Raw genomic sequence first — 24246 nt, 5'->3', positions numbered from 1 at the left:
GAATCTTACTAGTTGGGCTACAGTATTTAAAGACAAACCTGGAAGGAAAAAATATTCAACATTTTAAGTTTTACTGAGATATAATTCCCCTATTTAGATTATGCAGTTTGGCAGTTCCTTGAAATGCTAAACATGAGGCTCTCATATTCCCAACAATTCCACTCCTAAGTATCTATCCCAGAAAAAACACGAGTCCACACAAAAACTTGAACACAAATATTCATAGCATTAACCATAAATACCTATAAAGTAGAAACAATCCAGTGAATATCAGCTGATGAATGAATAAACAAAAGATGCTATATCCATACAGTGAGATACTATTTGACAATAGAAAGGAACGAGGTGCTGACTCATCCTCCAATGTGGGCAATCCTTGACAACATGATGCTAAATGACAGAAGTCAAACACAAAAGCCACATATTATACAGTTTCATTTTTTCAAACGTCAGAACAGGCAGATATATAGAGACAGAGAGCAGCTTAGGGCTGGGGAGGGCCAGGTGAGGTATTGGATATGACTGCTAATTTGGGGAATGATAAAATATTCTAAAATTAGATTATAATGGCTGCACTATCCTAAGAATATACTGAAACACACTGAATTGTACATTCTAAATAGGTGATTATATGCTATGTAAATTATGTCTCAATAAAGCTAGGTTTCTTCCCTGTGAGTTTTTAAGGGCATAAAAACTGGATATGATACCTGGTCCTATATTGGGTGCTTGCAGACAAATACTGAATTATTACAGATGGTTGGAGAAATTTGAATATAGAATGGGCATTATTGAAGCAAAGAATATTAAATATTGGCATGGCTACATGGAGAAGTAAAGTTAGCTCCTCCCAAATAATAACATAAATGCAGTAACAATAACAGAAAAGTCCCAGATAATTTTTTAATGTATACTTAAAAAGTGGTTAAATAAAGGACAAAACAGTAACAGTGTGTGTGTGTGTGTGTGTGTGTGTGTGTGTGTATGCATATATAAAGGTTTGAAAGGACATACCAGTATACACTTGGTAAACTCTGGGTAGCAAGAATATAATGCTGATATTTTCTCATTATGTCTTTCCTTCTTCACTTCTTTACAGTGTATACATTACTCATTTTATATAATATTGTTTTTTATCTTCACACATTTTGTATCTTTCAAACATATGCACTGTAGAGAACAGAGTGACCCACAATGCTGCTTCAACAATTATCAACACAGCCTATTCTATTTTATCTGAACCCCACCAACCATCTCTTCTCATGACTCCTTGTGTTATTTGGAAGCAAATTAAAACGTTATTTTTAATTCAAAGATTATTATCACTTGATACTTTGTTAGCCTTACATAAATGCATACAAGAAGGTCTATTAGGGTACATACATGTCAAACTGTGATTGAGAATGGAATAGGAGTATAGGGGAAGGAGTGGATCTTTTATGATGACAAAGTACATGCAGGATTTTCTAAATCATGAAGCATAGAAAGATAAAAAAAGAAACATCCGTCCATATGTACAAGAGGCATAAAGTTTTTCTCAAATTAGTAAAGGTCTATGTAAAGTAATGGAAGGTGTCCTGAACTAGAACCCAAGAGATGAGAGTTTTACTTCTATTTCTGTCCCTATGACCATCATGTCTCTGAGTCATTGTTTGTAATTGCTCGGGAGGATCAAGTCTATTATTTACCCATTCCAATATTACCTTTGAGCATCTACTGTATGCCCTGCATTGTCCTCGTTGCCAGAGATCCAGCATGACTTCATTTCCATATTAGGCAGGAATCTTTTGGTTGCAAGTAAAAATAATTCAAACTCAAAGTAAGCTAAAGCAAAGAGAAGATGCAATGGTTTGCACAACCACAGAATCCAGGGATGACCTGACTTCAGGTGCACCTGGATTGAGGCTAGCAGAGTTTCATCAGGATCTAGCCTCCTATCCCTTCATCCCTTCTAGGCTCTGCTTTTCTCTCTGTAGCCTTCTGTTTCATGCCAGCTCTCTTGATATAGTGACCCCTGGCAGCTCCAGGATTATATCCTCATTGCACCAAGACCAAGTGCTCTGGGTAGTACCCTTCTTCCAATAGATCTATCGTGAAATGTCTCAATATTCTCTTATATAGAGTCCAATCAATGTGCACCAAACACAATGCACTTTAGCTGCTATGTAGATGTTCCCTCCTTCCACCTTCTATCTACATGGCTGTATTCATCATGTTTTCCAAGCAAGTTGTTTCTCTGTTTTTTTTTTAATTATTTTTTTTTATATTTTTATTTTTATCTATGATCTGCTTTCTGAGGCCACCATTTGGGAAGATCTGTGGCCTATTTACTCATGAAGATTTTGTGGGCTAATTTCCAGTTAGTTAATCATCGCGGGTTCATTTGAACCATCAGAGATCCTACATGAGGCTACTTTGCCAGAATGCCCCACATTATGCACACTCAGTACTGACTAAAGAAGCTGTACTCCTGTTCTCACAGTTATCATTTCAGGAGATACATGCCCATGATTCCCACCCCTCTTCTGTAGAATTGCTTATAGTTTCCCTACTATCCATGTAAAGGTAATCGCACAGTTCTTTTTTCCCCCTGAAGACCAATGTAAAGATATTCCCTCTCTACTTTCTGTCTCCTGAGAGCCAAAGAGGTTTTCCAGAAAGGATAGAACTTAAAGGCAGGCAATGCAAAATCCCTCTCATCATCTGCCATTTGGGGCTTCTTGGAAAGTCATTTGGTTCTTCTGAGCCTTGAGTTCTTGCAATTATTAATGGGGACTGTAATGGACCTACCCCACAGTGTAGTTGTCCACGAAATAAGGCTTGCAAGCTTCTAGCATAGTGCCTGGGGCAGAGTAGCCACTCAGCACATGGAGTCCCCTGTCCTTCTCCAATGGCAAAGCATGTTCAGGTTTCTTTCTATAGATCTCACTTTACTTCTTGTCTATTATTTTTCTTCTCTCTCCTGCTCATTCACAAATCTCTAGAGCTTGTGAATCATGCTTTGTTTCTTTTTATTGCCCATGGAGCTGAGCACCATGTCTTTTCATGAGAAGAGCCCTTACAAATGATTCATAGCTATATAAAATAGGAGAACTTTGATACTCCTATTCCCAAACTCCTATTCAGATGATACAGGCATCTAATAATCCTACTATTTGTAAGACTGTGTTATGTGATGTTTATTTGTTTACTCTAATGTTATGAACATAGGTATGGTCCCCTTCTCATTTACAAATGAGGAAACTGAGGTTGGTGGATGCTAAGAACTTGCTGCAAAGTCATTCAGTGAGTGTGTGGTGGGGGCTTGACTTCAGGTGTGGTCATTCTGGACACTCAGCCCCTCTGACCCAATTGGACTGCTACACATCGCCCACCTTCCAGGCAGGCCGGTGCCTAGGACATTGGCATCTCAGCCTGGTGCAGTCTTGGCAGGATGAAAAGATCAGGCTAAGTCATGAGGAGACGTCAAGACCCATACTTCATGGTACAGGTGTATAGCAGTGTAGAAAGGGAAATGTGAGTACTCACAAAGGCAGTCGTGGGAGAAACCCTGTGTACAAGAATTCCTCTCCAGCCCTGGAGCCCAATCAATTATGCACAAAGATCCTCTTTTTCCAAGGCTCAGGCACAGTGCCCATTCCCTGCTCTGTTCCCTTCTCCAAGGATACTTTCCATGTTATGGCCACAGCCCTAGCCTGGATTCTCAGTGGATACTTCATTTTGAATCTCAGCTCTGTGCTCCACAAGGACACCATCCTTGCCTTCCTGTGTATCTCAGCTTCTTTCCAGTTTTTGACTTCCCAAGAGGTTCAGTTACATTCTAAATTGTTTTGGGAACCCGTTTTTCCCCACCTTTCTTCTGTAAAGTAGCATGATGCCTCCCTCCTGAGACCTAAAATTTAACAGCATGCGCATTCCTAACAGCAGGAAAACATTTTAACTCCCTTACCACTGGCTTTTTGCTACTTTAAACTTTCCATCTTTCTCTTCTCAATATCACATTGGGTCATTGTGAGCCCAGCCCATTTGCAGGTGAGTAAAGTACAATCTAGGGTTCCTAAGCAAGAGTGGGCCCCCAAGTTCTACATGAACTCTCAGGCATTTGATGTTTTAATCTGGATTCAGTAGGAGGTAGGGAAAATGAACCACCAGGAGGTGGGTGTGGGAAAAAATGAAGCAGGACTGTAATCCTGCTCATATGACTGGAGATCTAGTAAGCATTTGACTCTGGGAGACAGCGAAGGAGAAACTTATAGATATAGGCAAGAGGGGTTAGACCAGGAAATGTCCATCCTACCGTGTAGTATTAATGAAAATATTTGCTATCACCTTACAAATATGACTTCTTTTCATCTTCCAAACAGGTCTTCAATATACATTCTGGTGAAAATTTTGAGATTAAAGGAGGTTAAGTAATTTGTCCAATTTTTCCTAGAGAAATGAGTGGGAAAAAAATTTAGTTTAGGGGTGCCTGGGTGGCTCAGTTGGTTGAGCATCTGACTCTTGATTTTGGCTCAGGTCATGATCTCACAGTTTGTGAGTTCCAGCCCCACATCAGGCTCTGCTCTAATAGTGTAGAGCCTGCTTGGGATTCTCTCTCTCCCCACTCTCTCTGCCCCTACCCCAATTGCTCTCTCTCTCAAAACAAATAAACTTAAAAAATTTTTAGTGTAGATCTGTCTGATTTCCTAACTCATGCTGATATTCCAGAGATCTTCTGAGGACTGCACTTCAACCCCCCCCTGGAAGCCAAGACGGTCTCCAAACCTAATGAACTGATGGGGCAGGAGTTTGCTGATGTATTGCCCGGTCAGATGTGCCATGGTGCTACTCAGGTGACTGAGATCCTGTATGGTGAGAGGAGACAGGCCTGGATCCTGCAGGAGCTCAAACACATGGGTGAAGGGGTAGCACTAGAGGTCTTGACCTGGGCAGAGACATTCTACTTAAAGGCCCTGGTACCAGGCGAATAGCTCCACCTTTCTTATTCCCCTACTCTTTGACATTTCGCTCCCTTTGCAGCTTTCTCTCTCATGCCCCCATAACATGTCTGCAGTGATTTAAGAAGGTTCATGTGCTTTTCTATGTCCCTCCAAGCTTGTGATTCCACAGGGCATGTTCTAAAAATAAAATAAATCTATTCTGAAGTAGGAACATTCATTTGCTCAGAGCTCAGCTTCTGGGAAGCTCCAGGCAGTCACCAACATATTTGCAGAACCTTCCCCATCTCTTATCAGCACTGCATCTACCCCCCTAACCTAGAAACACCGAGGCCCGGCTCCATAGCCCTGTATGACTGGTGCGGTTTCTCTCTCCATGTTATGAAAGATAAAATACAGATTTCGTGAGGCTCCAAGCAGATAATGCTCTAAGCATCTCTAGAGCCGTGGTGGTAACTTGGAAGCCACCAGTGAATAATTTGGGGAGGGAGAGGTTGTAGGGAAGGGAAGTCAAATGGGTCTGCAGAGACGGGAATTGTGGGCAGATGTTACAGAGAAATAGATAGCGGTCGTATGGGGACATTCAAACAGCCGGGGCTGTTTGAACATGAAATGGAGCACTTTGGAAGGTAGTGAGTTTCTTGTGGCTGGGAGTGGGGCTGGAGCAACACTTACGTTTGTTGGGAAAGGGTTCACCCCGTGCAAACATGTTTCATAGGCAGGCTAAGATTTCCATGCTGGGCTTGGGTCAGGGACTTGAGTAGCCAGGCACAATGCAGACAGGACTAGCTATTAGCCCAACCTTGTCATCTCTAGGGGGCCATTCCAATCTGGACTGCTGTAGGGAGAGGGCAGTAGTTCCCAGCAACAGGGATCTGCAGGGTGATATTAATGCACCTTAGTAGGAAGCAGCAAAATGAATGAAACAAAGCAGGACGTTTGCCAGATTCTGAAAGAGTAGGGCTGGCTTCTCATTCTGAGCAAAGTATTAGGTCAGGTCATAGACCCAGCCAAGGGAAACCAGAATGATGTGCCCTAGACATAAATGGTGTGGAGGAGGGTGGAAGAGGATGGGAGGGACTGTTGGGGTCATGGAGGTCTCCTTTGCTCAGTGCCCCTTGCCAGAGGGTATGAGGTTCTTACGGAAGGAGGCCAGCATGACGCCACACAGGGGAGAGCCTCTGTGTCTGAGCCAAGTGAGGCAGGAAAGTGGGATCTGACTGCCAGCAGCACTGGGTGATTGCACCCTACCCACCTTCAGCCCTGAGACCACAGCATCCCATGGCCTGCGGGATTTGAGATTCAGCCTGATTTGTGTTACATTTGCTTAGTGGTGTCAGTTCTGGGTCTAAAGCAGTCATTCTCGAAGTTTAGCATGTGTCAGGATCACCTGGAGGGCTTTTTAATCCGAGATGGCTGGCCTTGCCCCCAGCATTTCTAATTCAGTGGGTCTGGAAGGACTTGAAAATCTGCATTCCTAACAAGTCCTCAGGGATGCTTATGGTTCTGGTCCAGACTGCACCCTTCAAGTAGCTCTGACCTAAAGTAATGCTAAGCCAAAGAGTACTTTGTGATGTTTACTTTCCTCTAAACCTTATTCAACAGAGGTAGCACCTTTTCTATTTCAGTTACCATGCCAAGACCTTGAGATATTCCAGGAAATGATATAGACTCCCTGATGTCAAGTGGCTTAGAGTCTACTGATACAGGAATGGGCAGTTACAAAGCAGGGTAAGTGCCAAGGTGGGTAATTACTGGGGCCAGTAAGCATGTGAATATTTGTGCATATGTGTACTGCAACATACAGTCTTGGATATGCTAGAGAAAATTTCTAGAACATGTGACCTCGAACCTGGAAGCTGTTTTTAGGGTCAGAAAGCCCTGCATCAACTTCTGGCTTTGCCCCTTAGTAGCTGGTTGACCTTGGGTGAGTTAGTTTTCTTTGAGTCTCAGACTCCTCATCAACCAAATGGTCCTGAGTCATTCATCGCCCACGACCATGGGCATGTTCTAAGCACAGAGCCACAGAGTGAACAAGCCTGATGTCTTGTCCTTGCTCCTGAGGAGCTCACACTCTGTTAGTGGCAGCAGGATTGGAGATAGGGCATTACCTCCAGATGAATAAATAAGCTGTGACAAAATGCAGACAGGGTGAGAAGAAAGGGTGAGAAGAGAGGGTGAGAAGAAAGAAGGTAGATGATTTTAGAGGAGATTGTCATGGAAAGCCTTCTGGAGGAGGGAACCCTTGAACTGAGACCTGGACGATGAGAATGAGGTTGTATTTGCCGTGTAAGCTGTGCTATGGGACTTTCGAGTACATACATGGGTTAAAGAACCCTGATGGTTATAACTATCCACAAAATGTGCTTATCATCCTCACCATCGTTCTCTTCATTAGCATAACTGTTGTTATTATCATTATCACAATCATTACAGTTACTGCCAGGCTCTGAAGGCAAGTGCACCAGCAAGGCCCAGGGATTCACAGACTTGCAGGTACATTTGGAAAGGTCAAAGTTCAGTAGCACTCAGGCAAAGAGCATTCATAGGGGGGTTACATGGCAACACTTGAGAGCTCAGTAGCAGTTCTGTGGACCGGACCAGACCAGACCAGACCCTGGACACTGTCCTCAGAAGCCATTGGAGAAATCTAGGTAGCAAGGTGACATGTTCATATTTGTGTTTTAGGAAAAGCATCCTGTCAGTTCGCTGTGTTCTGCCTGCAGCTGCGGAGTAGGGGGAGATGAACAAGACTGTGGGCAAGGGGGAGAAGCCAACAGTCTGCACCGGGATGCAGCGGTGGGGCAGATTGTGACAGAGGTATTTAGGAGAGGCCATAAGCGAGCGCAGCTGTCCATTGGATTGGAGGGTGAAGGGACGTGGCCAATGGAGGAAGACCACCCGGTGGACAGGACCCGCCTCTGCCCCACCCCACTTCAACCTACAACTGGAGGAAGGCAGATCCTGGAGGCAGGACTTAGGAGAACCTGCTGCGGGATGTCGGGCAGGTGACTTTGCCATGCAGTGCTTCTTTCTGTCAAATAGGATATTCTCCTGCTTCCCGGAGAAGGGTATTGTGAGGACTGAGTCAGATGACAGGTATGAAAAGCACTTTGGCAATTGTAAAACACTTTTCAAATGCAAGGTGCTATTTTTATTACCCTCGGTTTCCCTGTATAGAATGTGACCCAATAACTGGATGACGGCGTCTGGCTGCTCTGGAGGGAGCGACAAAAGAGGAGATGGCAGGTCCCCAGCTACACCTGCCGGGGCCTCTGGACAAGGCCTGAGCTAACCCGCCAGGGACGCACCCTTTCCCACACTGCCCTTAATGTGTCTCTCGTTTAAAATTATTTGCTAGGCAAAGCTGTGTACATCATTAGAGAAAGGTGGCAGCCTCGGATGATTCAGTGGCTGCAAGGAAATTCTCCCCATCGTCCCTAATGGGCGCTAAGAAGGCAATGACATGATTACCATGCATCCTCCCATTATGAGGCTGCGCAGGGCAGCTGGCGCCCGATGCAGACAGGCGCTCTCAGCAGGGAGAGCGCAGAACATTAACAAGAACTTAAGATGAATTCTTCTTCCTTGGCCTTTGGAAATGGAAACCTATTTCGGGCTAGGCTGGGCACGCTGCGCTCTGGAAGTCATTTCGCTTGTAGCTGAGCTCCTCCTTCCCTCTCTTTCCTCTCCCCCCGCCTCCCACTTCTACTTCCCTTTCTGCCTCGCTCCTCAGGTTTGTCCGCCTTCTGTTGTGACATCGCTAAGTAATCCCTGAGGCAGGAACCCTGAAGCGTTCGGGCCCAGCGATTTAGCGACTGGGAGCTCCGCAGCGCCACCCCGCGGAGGTTCAAGACCTGGGTGCTGTGGGTGCGAAGCGTAGGAAGCCTGTGTTCACACTCGCACTTGCTTCCGTCCCTCGGAACGTGATCGCACAGATGGTCACGTGGCTCCTCCTGTCCCTGTGTGTGTGTGCACATGTGTGCACTGTGGCTCAGCACGCCCCCCCACCCCGTTCTTTCACCTGAGCCCAGCGTTCTGAGGACTTGTTCCGAGCGCAGAATGCTTGCATTGTGAGTCCCCCGAGGTTCCAAAGGAATCTGCAAACATTGGCAAACTCATTTGCTGTGAAGGATTTTATATCAAGACTCCTCCAAGGGCCACGGCAAAACAGCTCAATCCCAAATTGCAGAAGTAGCCGTGGGTCTGCCCAGTGATCTCTCCTTCCCTCGCGTTACTGCTGAGCGGTCTTGCCTGGCCTCACCCAGCTCCTCAGAGCTCTGCTCCCACCTTCTCTCAAATTGAAAACGTGAACCCTCGAGGAAGTCCTGAATCTGTGCAAACAGTTCCTGGGCCGGCTCCCCACTTCTCAGGGCTGCTTGGCATTCTCCTGGCGTCTTGGTTGGAATGGGTTATTGCCTTTTCCCTCAGAGCTCATCCCCTTTCTAGGCTAAGCCACTGTCCGTTTGAAGCTGAAACCGTTTCCTGCAATAGGGAACCTCTGTCCTTGTGTGAGCCTTCGTACTCAGCTGACATTTGCATTACTTCAATAAATATTTACTTCTTAGCAATTACTGGGGATACAAAGGAAAATAAGACATAGCTCCTGCTTGTAAGAAACCCATGATCTAGAGGAGAGAGAGATGTAAATAAGTAGGGTAGATTGTTTTCAGTGTCCTTTATAATTTGTAGATGTTTGCATTTACTGATATTTGTTCATCTCCGAAGAAGTCAAAATGAAATAGAGCATCCGATTCATAATTCCTGGGGATTTCCTGTTATTACTGAGAGTGGCAGTTATATCACAAGCCTTACCACCATTTCACCATGTCCGTGGCACTAGCTCCATTATACAGCTGAGAAAACTGAGGCACAGAGCAGTTAAATGACCTGCCTGAGGCCAGACTTTGAGAAAGCGACAGAGCAATACATCAAATGATTGCTGATTTGACTCTATAAGTCTCCCTCTTGACCCTGCCCTAACCTGTCTCCCTCTGGCATTCTCCTTTTCAGATGGAGACTTGCCACCAGTCTGCCGAATGGTGGAGAGTGACCCTTTCCAGGTCAGCATCGTGAAAGACTTTCAACTTCTGAAATCAGGCCAGCATCAGACATGTGACATGACAAGGGAACATTTTCCCCATTCAGAGGATCATTAAAGGATATGAAAGCCAGCAGATCATTGTTATGCAAGAGGAAACAACATAAATGGAAAAATCTATGAACATCATATCCATAAGTCTCTGGGAAATTTGCAGTGGAAACAAATGGGCCAGAGTATGAATAGGTAATGCTTCACCAATGGGAACCTGGGAACCATGGGGCCAGGCTCATAGCAGAATGATCCTTTCTGTTCAGCATGAAATGATTCTTCTGGTGAAACAGAGGAAAGGCAGTTTAACCACCTGCTCCTCGACCGTAAGATCTAGGCATCTGGGCTTTGACTTCTGGAAGATGAAAGAATGCTTAAGCATATTCCTCTGGGAATAGGGCAGGTGCATGGTGGATTCTTCTGCAGGTGAGTGGAACCCCTTTGGCCATGTCCCCACAAACTTGGCAGTGTTTGGAGATTGGGGTTTGTTCCACACTCCTCAGGTTTTTTTCTGAAGATGGAATTAGGAGATAAGGCCACTTCAGGAAGTTGGACATGGTATCCAACACAATGCTTCCTAGAGCAAGTTCCAGTCCTCCCTGATAAAAGGATAGCTCCTGCTTGATTGGGGAGTATTTGGCAACCAAGCCAAAGTCTCCATTCTGTCCCTTCGTAAGCATATTCTGGATTTTCTCCAAATCCCTACCTACTTGGGAATACAGTTCTGCGTCTCCTTAAATCATGTCTTCCTCGTGCAGATTTGATTGATCCACTAGTGGAAGCCAACAGCCCCTCCCCCTAGGGTCCTTATGCATCCACTGGGAAGTATGCATCATATGCAAAGCACTTTGGAATCTGTTTGTTCCTGCCCAGCATCCATCCTCACTTTGTGTAATAGCTCCAGGATTTCCCAACAGGAATCTTCTGGACAACTATTCATTTCCTTCTTAGGATTCGGTAATTTTACAGAAGAGAGGCTCAGGGCAACTTTCATCTCTTTTTGAATAATAAGAAATAATAATAATCATGAGTTAACCTTTATTGAATGTTTAAGTGCACATAACTGTAGTAAGTACTTATCATATATTATCTCATGTAATCCTCACACATACATTTATCAAGAAAACACTACTATTCCTATTTTATAGAAGCAGAGACTGAAAGTCAAGAGGCCGATATTGCAGAACCACTCTGCTTCTGACTTCAAAGTCTATACTTTGGCCACTAGGCTCTGGGCTGACTCACAACTCGATTTTTTTTTCGGATTTACAATACAAATCAGAGGATTAAATGCTCTGAGATGCACTCAATAAAGAAGCCTATTTAATGTTGCTTAACTTTAAACAACATTAAGAGCTCTGTTTAGCTCTGCCAGGTACTATTGCTACAGTGGGCAGGTACATCCCTTCCTGACCTATGTGGTCAGAACAGGACAATTGTGTAGAAGTTGGAATAGTGCTATTGCTTTTGGTGGTGGTGGTGATGGTGGTGATGATGGTGGTAGAATTTACAGAAAGACTAGTTTCTTCTAGGCACTGTCCATGCTTTATCTCATCTAATCCTTATAATTACGATGAAGAGTGAGTACTGTTATTGTCCAATTCAGTAGATGGGAACACTGGAACATCAAGAGCTATCTTGCCCAAGGTCACACCACCAGGAAATGGTAGAACAGGGATTCAAACCCCGATCTACCTAAATTCTCAGCCACCCTGGTAGCTTGAGCTAACTCAAAGGACTTGATGATTTCTTTTCAAAGTCTTAAACGCACCAGAAAAGGCAGGTACCCTTGTCCATCTGTCCCTCTGTCTTCTAGAACTCAACACATTAGAGCCTGTGGAGGCTCTGCTGTCAGCAAGAGAGCTCTTCTGCAGGAGCCTGTGAGGGGAAGGGAGTCCCACAAGCCCCATTGCAGCAGCGTGGACATTGCTCTATGTGGAGCCTTATAGACCGGGAGTAGATTAAAGCTCCAAGATACACGAATTTCAAAATTGAAGCAATAAAGCACATTTTTTTCTTGGCTTGCAATTGCCCCTTAATTGGACCATGAATAGCAATTACACTATAAAGCCTAACAGGAATGTGTGGGTAATTAGAGTATGTCTTGGGCGGTGGGTTTTAATGGAGGAACCCGGGTAATCATTGAGTGACTTTCACCCTCTACCAAGTGATAAAATCATCATGAAACACCTATCAATCACTCAGAAAAATTGCAAGTGTGATTTTAGTTCCTGCTAGAATAGGACTAAGAAGGCTGGAAAACCACTCTGCCCAGAAGGCTCTGTCTGTGTCCTTGAGGAAGTGGGAGAAACAGAAGCAAGGTGCTCCCATGTTCTGGAAACTTACAATATCCTGTCTGCAGCTGCTTTGCACACATCACTTATTTCAATCCTCAGCATAGCTTTATGGGGAGAATATCTTTATGTCCATTGCACAGATGAAGGCAATGAGACTCAGGGTAATTTCAACTCATATAGCTACTAAGTGACAGATTCAGAATTTAAATCCAGGTGTTTAACTTACATCAAGCTTAATGTTCATGGCCTTTGAACTCTACAGCTGCTCAACACTTATTGAGCACTTATTATGGGCAGCACTTTCTATAAATCATGTGATTTAATACTTTCGATAGCTATGTGAGGTAGGGTTTTTTTTTAAATCACATTTACAGGTGAAAAAGTAGGTATGTGATAGGAGTGGTTATTTTCATATTGGGCTATCACCCTCTCCAACCCTTCTCATCACACATACACACACACACACACACACACACACACACACACACACACCATATTTCTTCTATCTCTCTATCTCTATTTTCCAGTAGCTGAAGCCACATTTTTGAGGTTCCTCAAAAGCAGTCCATAAGACAATACAAGAGATAACCTAAGAAACACCACTATGGGGATAGAGAAATGGCACAAGAAGGAGAAGGCGCCCACAAAAGGATAAGTTAGTGAAGCAGCTACTCATCAGAACCTGGGGCTTGGCCTTGGGAAACTAGAAAACAGTGTAGACTGCACACACCAGCATTACCTTAACTGAGGAGAAACAGAGTGCGTGTTCATCTACCAATGTCACTAGTCATGGCTGGGGGATCCTGGGGGTGGGAGAGTTAATTCTTCCATGCTTCCAAATAATAGTGAGGATAGCAAAACCAATTCAGGCACTTGTAGGTGGTAAGGACAGGGGCGGGGCACCAGCCCAACAGCAAAGGAACAAACTGGTCTTCAATGAACCAAGAAGCAATGGAGAGGCAAGAGAAAGAAGAGCTTTGGAACCAGATAGACCTGGTGAGGTATGCTTGCTATATCATGCCCTGGCCAGTGATTGATCTAAGCTAGTGTGCTTTCATTCAGTTCAGGTCAACTCACATGTGAGCCAAGGGACCGTTGCCTATATCACAGAGTAGAGTAGAAGATTCCAAGGGATAAAACTTGTCAGATCTTGACTCTGCGCTTACCTGGCATCCAGTTCAAGTTATTAATTCACCTGCACCTTGGAAACTGCCCTAAAACCAAATAATAAGAGGCAGTTTCTGGTCTATCCAAAATGCTAAAGTATGAAAGTATAATTTGTAACATCTATCCAGGGAATCATAGATTTCTTTGACAATCTATTGAAATCTCCTAGCTCCCATCCCAGAAATGCACACAGAAGGTACAAAAAGACGACTTATAGAAAGAAGAAGAGACACTTTCACAATTGTCTGGGGGAATCAATATGTGAGCTCAAGTATATTTAATGAATTTTCTGGGGTTTTGCCTGCTGTGAACATTCCCAAGTCCTAATCCTGGTCTTGGTGTAAGCACGCTGCATGTGCTCTCTTGGAAGAAAAGCACCCTGAATGGTGTCTATGAGTGGCTGAGGGCCAGACTGGACCCTTATTAAGAATCCCGGTTCCCAGCAACATCAGGACCACATGCTTCAGCAGGGACAAAAGCATTTTGTGAATCGTTTGCTCAGTTCGGCTTTGGGCCATTGGTTTCTCTTCATGTCAGCGTCCTCCCAGAAAATGATTTAGGTCAAACTCAAGGATAAATGCTGACTGGTTTATTTCAAGCTCTCAAGTATAAGAAAAGCAGTGATGGAAAATAGAAGCCAAGATTGGAGTTACTTAACCTAGCTAAGCGACGTCAGTCTTTCATGGGAAAAACAACAACAACAACAACAAAAACACAAACAAACAAAAAACCCCACCTGTCTGCTAACATCTTGGATCTAAGTTTTGGCTTTTGGGGAAAGAAACCTTCACATGGGGGTGATATAATATTTCACTACCTTTTTATAATTGAATTCCTAAATTTTGCCTGTTAAGATTCCTTTTCCTTATGAAGCAGAATAGGTCAGAACTACAGAACACTGGGACCCATAACTTGACATTGCCCTGTGTCCTCATGTTTTTCTCCCTTTATTACCTTCTACAATATTCCAGGACAGAGAGACCTGTTCAAAGCGTCAGAGGAGGAGTCCTACTATTTCTGCTTGATGCCAAGGGCTTCAGGGTAAGAATAGACTCTGTCCTACTGGGACTTTGGGGGACTGAGGAGGGATCACTTGACCACAGTTTACTGCAGAGCAATCCCCCATCCCCTCACTAAGCTCCCTTTCTGTGGAAGAGGAATCTGCTACCATCTGTATGTGACAAGAGCAAGTGGCTAGGGGACTCTTTGAGTCACTGGTAAGGATTTATTCCTTCTTTAGAGATTAAAATAGAGGCATATTTTATGTCTTTTCCCCATCTTCCTTGTTTCTCTCTTACCTTCATTTGTCCGCCATAAAGCATATAGTTATCAACAGGCCTCTCAAATGTCATACAACAAGGAAACACACTGGAGACATAGAGTGACAGAAAAATAACAAGAACTTTCCCCATCCTCACACCCCCAATCTCTCATATCATGATCCCTACAAATCAGCATGTTGTGGAACTATGGACACACAGGCTTGGGAACCAGGTAGTTCTGGTCAGGGAGCTGAGCCTCAATCTATTTGTGTGACCCTGGGCAAGTCTTTCTCTAAGTGTCTATTTCCTCATAGCAAAGTGGTGACACTCACATCTGTTGGGGTTGTTGAGAGGATCACATGAAATAACATACGTGAAATATTGGATGTATTTTAAGTGCTCTGTAGATGGGAAGGCTCTTCCATACTGCTCTGGGTTTCTGGAAATCTGTTTCACCTTCCCCTGTGTCACATGTTAAAGCATAACCACATCATAATGGATCCCACAAAAGTAGAAAAAGAGACACATTTTTAAAAAGGATGCCTAACCATTGCAAACATACTTGGCTTCCTATATCTTACTGAGATGTAGGATAGCATTGCCAGGTAAACATCCAGTTAAATATGTTTTTAGTTTAAGTATGTCCAAACATTGCATAGGATATGTTTGCACTAACAAGTTATTTATTGTTTATTCAAACTTCAAATTTAACTGGATATCCTGTATTTTTCTTCACTAATCCTGGCAATCTAATTGTGCGTGTATTTCACCACTCTGAACTGCCCTACCTGGTTGAATGTGAGACAGCTCAAGAGCAGCCGTCAAATTAGGTTGCCTTAATTTGGATCCTGAGCCATGATGACTGTCCTGCATAATCTTAATCATGTTTTAGGCAACTCTGGAAAGATATTAACAAGCTTCAGGCAAGCAGAAACAAATATCTTTTTATGATATGTAGATTTGCCAAAAGCAATACAATAGTAAAATGAAAACAGAGCAGCTAGGACCAGATAAACCACGTTACCTCTTCATTCAATGGCATCAATCTGTAAAGGAAATTTAAAATTTTTGTCATAAGAATGTAGAGATATACTTTTATAATATGTAGATTTGCCAGTAGCGATATAAAAGCAAAATGAAAACAGAGCGGCTAGATCCCATAGAATGTTTGTTACTTCTTTTTCCAGGGGCATCAATCTCCAAAGGAAATTTCAATATATACATATTTTGTTTTAAGAGCATTTCTTTGTCTGTGTTAACATAATAAGTTGGAGAGAAAAACTTTGCATAGGATAGACAAGGTTTGTCCAGAAAGAAGATTCAAGGTGTCCTTGAAAATACCAGATTTGTGGCTGCCCTTCTTTAGATGAAGATGGTTCTTTGGAGAGGGGTAGAGACAAGTAGACTCTTAGAAGTATGTGAGGTGGGGAAATCTGAGCCCATGGGGTAGATTCTATAATCTTGCTATTAGATTAATATTTTTAAGGTATTTCCAAGTCTGCTGTTCTCTTGCTATTTCATCGATCTGTTGGGAGGTAAGGACTCCCCTACCCATGACTTAAAAACAATAACTACCATTTATTATCTCTTGAAATTGTAGAGCTCACCTGGGCTTAGCTGGGGTGCTTTTGCTACTCATTTGATTAGCTCCAATCATTGGCAGGCTTGACTGGGCTGGAATAACCAAGATGATTCACTACAATGGCTGATATTTGGGAGCACTGTTGGCTGGGAACTCAGTTGGGGCTGTCAGCTGACTGGTCCTCTACCCAGCCTCTCTGCACTGTTTGAGCTTCTCACAGTGTAGCAACTGGGTTCCTAGTACACAAATGCTGCACATCTCTTTAGGTCTAGACTTGCAAGTTACACAGGGTCATTTCCACCACATTGTAATAGTCAAAGCACATCCAAAGGCTTTTGGATTCCTCCAAAATCCCAATAAAGACTCCAAAGGCCAGGCTATATTCAAGGGAAGAGGATTAGTTCTCACCTCTGGATACAGGGAGTGGCAAAAAAAAAAAAAAAAAAAATCACCACCATCGTTAATTATCCAGAGTTCTTCCTGTGGACACAGATTATTTATATCTCTCTCCCATCCCAGCGACCATAAAAGTCATTCAATTATGGCTTCAGACGTGGGCTTGAAGACCAGGATCTTGCCATTTAACTGTATCCAAGAGTGTATGAGAAATTTACCCTGATTCCTTGGGGATAGGTCTTTAGTGAGGTTATTCTTGGTTGGGTGGCCTGTGAGTTAGAGAGACACAGCCCAACACTCAATGATAACAGACATAAGACAACTTCCATAGAAGCTCATGTTCACAGAAGGAGGAAATACGAGGCATATAAACATCAATGTTCCATAGCAATTCTGAATTCTGGCTGGGCATGGGTCACAAGTCCCTCTGCTCTGTGGGTAAAGGATGTATATTGATTAGGATCTGGTTTTGCTCCCTCAGATCTTAGTTGTATTGTATCTGGTTCTCCTCAGATCTTACCTTTGTTGTCTAAGCTGTTGGTTCCACCCTCTGAGTTACCTCTCCTGTATTGACTTATTTTCTGCATTCTCAGTGCTTTGGTATTTGGGGCCTTTATAATGGATAGATTGCCCCTCCCAGGGAGAGCTAACTGCTAGATATTGTAAACTTCCTGCTTTTCTAGTACACCTTTGACATCAACCAATCCAGAACCAAGACCCCCAACCATCTCTTTTACCAAACTCTACACCAATACTCCTTCTGCCCTAAACCACCCCAGGACCATGTATTAGACAACTGGGGACCACCCCTATAGCTCAGAGCCCACCTGAAATTATTCAAACTATCTAATCCTATGTTTACTCAACATCTATTCCCTGCCTCACCCATTCTTTCCTCCAAAATCCCAATAAAAACTCTGCATCATTATTTCCCTTCTTGCCCCTCTCTGCCTCCTGACCATATCTGGTCCTTCCTCATATGGCCCTGCATGGTGTGGCCTGCCTCCTGCTTTTAGGATTCTGTGAGTATAAACTTCATCCTTCATGACAGTTATTTCAATGTCTACTGTCTTGCCATTCATGATTAAAACAAATCCTGAGTACATTTTAAAACACCTCCTTTCACCTAAAATTGATCCATGTTTACAATGGAATAGCTTTCTCAGGCTCCTTCCTGTCCAAAAATGATTGGGTTTATAGAGGCCTCCTCATTTCATGTTAGTCAGGGTTTGATCATGAAGGAGATCCACTACAAATACTGTGGAATATGGGATTTATTATTGTAATTAGCCTCCACAGTTGTGGGAGGAACTGGGTCAGTGAAGGTCTAAAAGAGAAAGGTGGGTGAACAGAGAAAAGCCACAACTGAGTCTCCTGGACAAATAGGGCAGGTGGACAGGTTGAAGCTTGCTGAGAACGTCTACCAAAGTGGACTGTGAAGAGGATCCAGGGGGAGACTTCCATGGAAGCTATCACTTTGCTGTGGCTGCTGCCTTTGAGGAACTATAGACAAGTATCCGATGGGACCACTGGGACATTACTGGCTCACAGAGCCAGCATCTGGAAGATCTGGCACAGAGCAGAGGAGCACAAGGATCAGTTGGAAGCCATCTGTGTTTGACCTCCCTCAAAGCTTTGACACACTTGCCTTTATGTCAGACATGCAGTTTTTCTCTTTTGCAGAGGACAGGGCTTCTTATGCCTGTGGCCGGGGACTGTTTCTTCTTCCTTGACTCTCTGTGAATAGAGTTGGTTTGTAGTGCCTGAGTCATTCTCACTGTCTCAGCATTATCTACAGTGCCTTTGCCCTGTGGTCCAAGACAGAACATGCAATTGACAAACTGTAACATAGTTTAAATCCTGACCTCCCTGGAGCTCATTTCTCCCTTTTTTCCTTTCCTTTTCTCTTGCCTTCCTGCTTTCTATCCTTTCTTTATTCAAGGCCTACGCGTTGAGTACCATAATGTACCTAATACTGGGCTAGGTTCTGGGGCAGATCATAATATGAATAATTGAGTGACAGTGCATCTTCATGCATCTGTGCCTGCCTTATTCATTCATCTAACAGCTATAATTTGAGATAGCATTTGAAAGACTTTGTGTTGGGGTCAGGGAGGCACCCAGCTCATTCTCTAGCAGAGGACAGAAGACACAGGCTCTTGCTAAGAGGCAAAGTGGATATTGAAAAGTCCACAAGGGAGTTGAAGACAAACTGCTGGAAGGCACTGAGGTTGAAAAGATACATTAAAGTCATATTATAGGAGTCCTTTAGTGCTTGTCTAAGGATTTGGGCCTGTTTCTGTGCCTAATGGAAAGTCATCAAAAACTTTGAGCGGCAGAAACCTATGGGAAGAGTTGAACTTTAGGGAAGTGCAATGCCATGGGAAGATTCAGAGATGGGGATGATCATTTGCGCTCATCAGTTGGGGCCTGAGGAAGGAGGGCTATCATCTAATCATTTGTCACGTGAATCTTGGAGCGGGAGTCCCAGTGCTGTGCATGGTGTTGGGCTGATTGCCAATATCTCTGAGCTTTTACAGCTGTGGGTGTGGCAGGTACTGAGGGACAGTTCTGCCATCCTGTTGGTGGTAGTGAGGCCTCAAAATTGTATTGCCTGGATGCTGAGATTTAAGGTTTGCTGGAAGGCAGTGTATGTGCAGGACTCAGGAGACTGTGTCACACAAGACAAATTCACTTGGTCACACAAGGCCAGTAAACTGTTCTTTTGGCCATGTCCGCTCTGATAAATGAATCTTTTCTTGCTACCAGATCAATAGTCACTGAGCTAAAGAATTGTTGGGAGATAATTTTTAACTCAGCGGAGCCTGTTTTGTATATATCATATTTATTTATACATGTATTCATTCACAAATATTGGCTAACCACGTGCTGTGGCCTCATGATAGGTAGCACATTGATGGTGGGGGTGGGAGTGTGCCTGTCCTTTTTCCTATGAAATGATGGTGTTGGTAGATGGCAGTATTTTCTTTTCTCTTGCTCCTTTCTTAAAAAATAAATAATGCCTTTATGTGGCAAAATAAAATATTGACAGCCTTATGTTAATACCCCATTTCCCTCCCTAGTCCATGATTCTCAGGGTAGAAATCATTGTTTTGTGACAGAGGCTGCACATAGTTTTTATCCTGTTCAAATGTTTATTATGGACTTATAAAGGCAATGATGATATTCCTATCAAGTTTCTTCATGACAGGAATAGGAAAGGGTTCTAATATGCAGGTATCCAATATGCTGGATCACGGTCCAGAGCTTTCTGAAAAACTGCCAGTGCCATCAGGAGATGGATTATGGCAACAGCCGACAACACGGATGAAGGTGGTGGTTGAAGAATAGGCACCATGGTTCAGACCACAGCCGGATGGTGGGTGCGTAGCTGGCCAGCATACTCTAAAGAGCAACGCTGACAGACAGGGGGAGTCTAGGAAAGAGTGGCCAGCATGGGGAAAGCATTATTTTGGAATAGAAACAAATGAAAGACTGTTGTTTCATTTAAAAAAAAAAAAGGAAGGCAGCAGGAAAAAGGCAAAGAGTAGTCTAAGAGTGCTTATGAAAAATAAACAAAAAACAAAATTATATTGTTTATTATAGACGCCGATTAATGGTTCGTGGATCCCACCAGGAGACAGAACTAGGGATAGTAGATGGAGACTACAAGAAACCCAGTTGGTCTTACTAGCAGAAAAAAAAAAAAAAGGCAAACCAACTATTAGAATTTACCCTACATGGATTATATTGTTGTTTTGTCTATTTCCTCATTCAGTCTATAGCTCCTTAATGAACAGACCTCATTTGGAGCATTTGGTGCATCTTCAAACCAGCAGCCATTAAAGTGTCTGGCTTCTAGTGGGGGATGGCAAGCATGTTGAATTTAACTAAATAATTCACTGATCAGGTGTTGATCTGTGTTTGGCACAGCAGGTTCTCATAAAATTCTTTTAGGGCTCACTCAGTACAGTTGATCCATAAGCAGGGATTGCCCAGCACACTAAAATCTTAACTTGTATTCCCTGTGGTTCATGATTTCCTGAGGCTAAAAGAGCACTCTGCCTCAGTTTCTCCATATGTACAAAAGAAACTCCCAGGAGTCCATAGCCTAAATGGTGAGTAATTGGAGATACAAAAGATATGCCACTTGTGGGCACTGATGGACAAAGATTGAGGCTCAAGAGGGCAGACAGAAAGAGCAGGGAGAAAGGACACACAGGCTGTGGGGTCAGGAGAGGTGATATTTGTACTGAATTTGCTAGAGGAGAGAGGGATAGAGGGTTGAGGCAAAAGGTAAGAGACAAGAGCATGGGTAGACTCAACCCGGAAGTGTTAGGAACAGGATGGTTTGGGGAAGCTGAAGACATGGTTTGATATGAGATGAGTCAAATTTTGAGAGGGAAGGGGTTGAAGTGACAAAAGACAAAGTTGTACCAATAGAGAAAGGATCATCATGGTCTTCCAGGGCAGACTAAAGGGTTAGTGATATTTTGCATGCAACTGGGCTTCTTCTCAGGGTGGAGTATTATGTGGGCCATGGAACCTTCTAATGATGTGACTTTCCCAACTTTAATGCACATCTACTTAGATCATCTTCAAAGTATGATGTGACGAAAGGGGCTACCATATAATGACTCAGATTTCTGGTATGTCGTCTGCCATCAGAGAGATGGAACATTGGTAATCATGTTAGAAAAAGATCTTTATTTTCCCTTTCAAAATAAACACTTCGTCTCCTCTCTGTTCTGCCTGTTTCTCTCATTTTGTTGGAAGAATCGTGGCTTTGACAAATGATCAGTTGGGCTGCCTTCAGAGTAACAAGAAAGGCAGTTTTTAAAAATTATTATTTTGCATTTAAAAATAAGCATGGCTCCTGTAAGTGTTCCTGTTTTCTAAACTTATGACATTTCAAGTGGGTCTCTATTGTGAAGAGTAAACACTCCAAATTACACCTTCTCTTTACAGGCTTCTTAAAGCTGAGACTATTTGTTTGGAGAATCATGTTTTGATAATATACTTTTTAAAGCTGAGTTCCCTTCACCTTACTGAAAAGCAGGTATTAAAACTTCACTGAAAATTGACATCAGAAAGTAGGAAGATTGTCCTGGGACCAGGGACATAAAAGGCTTAAGGAATTCAGATTGTTTTAATAAGATAATTAGAAGCCACAGCCTGAGTTGGGGATTAGACTTCTCTCTTTTGCTTTGTTTTGTTTTGTTTTGTTTTCCAGTAGAAAGCACAAGAGAAATAATGATTCTTAAAACCATCAGAGCAAAAAAAGATGGGAGAAGGGATGGAGGAGGAGGAGGAGTGATGCCAAGCAGAAAATTTGCAACCATTTGCATAATAAACTAACACATCCAGGCGGCTGGTAGGTTGTCCTAACCACAGGTGCTGGGGTAGAGGGCTAGCTGGTCTGTAAGAAGGTGGTTTGGAATCTTGAAAAAGCAGAAGGGAAGATGGAGTCTGTCAGCCAGGTCACCCCCAAGCCACGCCTAAGCCCTACCAGGATCAGGGCTTGTAACAATTTTCATAAGAAAGCGACCTTGCAGATAAGGTTCTTTACTCATCACTCCTGTCCCAGGTGGTCTGGATGCTCAACCCATCATTCCTGGGACCCTACCGCCTCCTGAAAGGCAATTCTGGCTGCCAGCAGCCTCTTGGACTAATGTGGTCCCACACATGGTAACGGGGTCCCACCTGCTTTCTGAAGCATCACTACCAGCTTTCCTGTCCTTAGTCTTCAGTCCCTTTCCTTTCCTTCTCATCTCTTCCTTCCAATGGTGATGCTAAACAATCCCAAATAAATATGATGACCCTGTGAAGCAAACTGCTATGGAGTGAAATTACTATGGTTAAAAGTACTAGTTTTTCAACAAACAGCACTACTGCTAGGATTTCCCAGCACACAATACACACGGTATCAAGGCTAGAAAACAGTGTCTCCTGTTATCCTCATAAGAAACCTGGGAGGAAGCAAGTTCTTATCCCCATATAGCTCATGGCTGAGAAACAGAAAGACTGGTTAACATGCGTGAGGTCCCACAGCTAGTGACTGGCAGAGTCAGGTGTTGGGGCCCCATGCACATCATCACTCCTGAACGCTGACAATGAGCTGGTTATAGTCTACCCTCATTGTTCACTTATCCGATGTGTGAGCATCCGTGAGGAGATACCACAGTGCCTCTTTGGTATCTTCTGACCTCAGCAATTCTGACAAGTCTGATTTTCTGAATTTAATTTCTGGGACTCTTGATAAAAAGAATCAAGGAATTGCCTTCTGACCTTGCCCAAACCAGAAAAACTCCCCAGTGCTCAAGCGACAGTGAACATGGAATTTGGAAATATGCTGGGGGCTATGCCTACCCCCCCAAAATCCACCTGCAGCCTGGGCAAACCCTCTGAGCTTTAGTTTTCTCATGACAATGATGTCTTCCTCATGGAACTATGATGAGGGCTAAATGAAATCTTGTATATAAAGAACTGAATACAAAACCCGCCACAAAGGATGTGCTCAGAAAATACAAATCTCTGCCCTCACTCCTTCTCTTCTTCAGTCATCCAAGGCTTGTACCAGGCAGTGCCAGGGACAGCAGCAGCCTGGTGGCACTGCTCCACGTGGAACATTTCCCAGTGACATGGCCAGAGACAGGGACAGGCTGAACACCCCCTTCCTGGAGCCTGTACCGCTGGCAACAGGGTGAACAGGGTATTGATGATGTTGAGGTGTGAGACTTGGGGTGGAGGGACCTGAGCAAGGCACTTAAGTGTGTTCAGATCATTCAGTTAGTCACCTTCCAGCCCCTGCTATCGGTGTTTTGAGAGTTATATACGATAACACGTGAGAAGTATTTGGTATGATGCCCGACCGAGAGGAAGGGGTTAATGCAGTAGGTTCCCTTCTCCCCTTTATTTCCTTTCGTGTTCAGATCAGGCCTCTGCAAGGGATTGTGCTCTGGCCTAAAGGATTTGGAAGATGAACAAACTGAGCTCTGACTGTCATTGGATCCTGGGACTCTGTCCAGGTGAAAGATGCACGTCGCCCTGAGGTGAGAGCCACAGGAGAAGGGGCATGAAGGATGAGCCATCTCCCTCCTCAGCACTGGGTCAGGGAGGTAGAAAATCGCAATCACCAGGAGCCGTTCTTCATTTTCTGCAGTGAAATTTGGGAAGATCATCTTCAATCAGTGTCATGGCCAGGAAGAGAAGGAGCCACTTTATATGTTAAGTCAGATTTCCCACAAAAAAAGAAAACCTTGATGAGACCATTTGTTGGCACCTGCTGTCGGCCCTTCACACCTCCCCACCTGAACCACCCATCACCTTCTGTCATGCACACTGGGGTGAGGCTGTCATTCTTTGTCAACCCCATCCCCACCTTGTTTCCCGGGGGTGCTCCTTTTCTGACATCCTCTTTCACAGGGTGGGGCTCCCTGAGGTTTCTTGGTTCACCTTCTGCAACACATATGACATCTGAGGGGCTCTGTAACACCCCCACACATGGGTC

General features: G+C 43.7%; 1 long non-coding RNA gene across 4 annotated transcripts in view; it reads left to right on the top strand.

Moving 5' to 3' along the window:
- The window catches only part of LOC123380821, a 48688-nt gene extending 26525 nt beyond the window's left edge, over positions 1–22163 (top strand). Inside the window, exons 4-7 of one of the 4 annotated variants that reach the window (XR_006587062.1) lie at positions 6569–6671; positions 7629–8039; positions 9954–10458; positions 11849–12965. This is a non-coding gene — a long non-coding RNA (uncharacterized LOC123380821). Of the gene's footprint in view, positions 1–6568; positions 6672–7628; positions 8040–8083; positions 9141–9953; positions 10459–11848; positions 12966–14467 lie in introns of those variants that run through there. The other 3 variants (XR_006587063.1, XR_006587061.1, XR_006587060.1) reach the window with 3 other exon arrangements.
- The last annotated feature ends 2083 nt before the right edge of the window (positions 22164–24246 follow it).

Source organism: Felis catus, chromosome D2 (genome assembly GCF_018350175.1).
Source record: "Felis catus isolate Fca126 chromosome D2, F.catus_Fca126_mat1.0, whole genome shotgun sequence".
NCBI classification, from domain to species: Eukaryota; Metazoa; Chordata; class Mammalia; order Carnivora; family Felidae; genus Felis; species Felis catus.
This window is presented reverse-complemented; position numbering and strand designations above follow the sequence as displayed.